This window comes from Lactuca saligna, chromosome 9 (assembly GCF_052625555.1).
Source record: "Lactuca saligna cultivar CGN05327 chromosome 9, ASM5262555v1, whole genome shotgun sequence".
Classification (NCBI taxonomy): Eukaryota; Viridiplantae; Streptophyta; class Magnoliopsida; order Asterales; family Asteraceae; genus Lactuca; species Lactuca saligna.
In genome coordinates, this window is record NC_136425.1 from 22453024 (window position 1) to 22454615 (window position 1592).

Sequence of the window (1592 nt, forward strand, 5' to 3'; positions counted from 1 at the left end):
AAAGTTGCTGTTCATGATGTTGTAAGTTTCATGAGTGAATTTGAAACTAGCTATAGCCGAAAAGAGTAATATCACCCCACCAGAAACTAAAGGTATGTATAATGTATCCTCTTTAAGTTAAAGGGCAGCGTCACTAGTAGTGAATTTAGGAAAAGGTAATAGCCTAGAAATTGAAATAGGCTGTTAGAAGACTATTTTGGACCACAATTAAATATTTGAGAAGTAAAATCAAGGGGGAAAAAAAGCGTAGTCAAAAGTGTCCCCCAACGTAATTTTTAATAAATAAGCATATATGTACAAAATACAACAGGCCATGGGCCCAAATATTATTACACTGAATGGGCCTAACTAAAATTTAAATCAAAATTTTTTATTGAATGTACGTACACAAAATCAAAACGAGAGTGTGCTGGCCTAACTCTCAAACCTCTTTGTGTTACATCCAAAAACAAATTTTTGGTTGCATGATGGTTTGCTGATTATTGTGTGGGCCCAACATTTTCTCTGGATTATAATTTATAACAAAGTTGGCTGGTGTGAGATTTACTAATGTTTAAATTATAAAAGATATTATTCGTATGTAAACATAGATATTGTAACAAAGAATTTTCCTATAATTAAGATTTATATAATCGAAAATAATGCTTACATATCTAAACAAATCAAGACCATATAATATGACAGGAATATACTAATTCAAAATATCTTATCTCTATCGATAAAAACTTGTAGCTATGTTCCTTTGTCCTTATTACTCACGTCTACGTCTACCTGCTTTTCAAATGTGGATACAATACATATCAGTATCACATACAAGATAAACGACAAGGATTAGTGAAATCTTCAGTTTTCTTTTCTGTAATCTCAACATCGTGAGGTTGACTAGCATGGAATATCTTGAATCCTAGATTATTCTCTCCAAAATAACTCTTACAATAAACGGCAGACACAATAATATATGAAATCATTTAGAAATTTGTTTTTATAAAAATCCTTGAAATAATAATGATAATATGTCATGTCATGTTTGTATGATAACCCACAAAAATCAGATGAAATCAAGAGAAACGCTGAAACGACTGGTAGAAAAAGGTGAGAAATAGAAGTGAAAAATAATACGCCGTTGCCGGGGATCGAACCCGGGTCACCCGCGTGACAGGCGGGAATACTTACCACTATACTACAACGACTTGTGTTTTCTTCTTTGTAGACAACCAAAATAAACTAAAGATGATTCTGATGGAAATAATCTACACTTGATAAAATAGCATCAAAAGGAGCAATAGAAAAGTAAATCATACTTGGCCATAATTTTATTTCGAAACTAAATGTTGCATGTACTCTATTTATTGATTATTTATTCGTGGGTTATATTAAATTATTTTGTGGTTAAAATCTTCTTTAATAAATAAAGGGTTTTTTTTTTTTTTTTTTTTTTTTTTTTTTTTTTTTTTTTTTTTTTTCATCTATCACATTCTCATTCAATTTGCAAAATATTATTTTTTGGTTATTTTGATTTTTTTTTTCTATACGTCATTGTATGAGTTTTTTATTTTATTAAATTCCATATAACATTTTAATGTAATAATTAT

At 29.4% G+C, this 1592-nt stretch overlaps 1 non-coding gene across 1 annotated transcript; it reads right to left on the bottom strand.

Moving 5' to 3' along the window:
• Window positions 1-1118: 1118 nt before the first annotated feature.
• On the bottom strand, window positions 1119-1190 carry TRNAD-GUC (transfer RNA aspartic acid (anticodon GUC)). The gene has a single exon. It is a non-coding gene; the product is annotated as a tRNA-Asp (tRNA).
• Window positions 1191-1592: the final 402 nt, after the last annotated feature.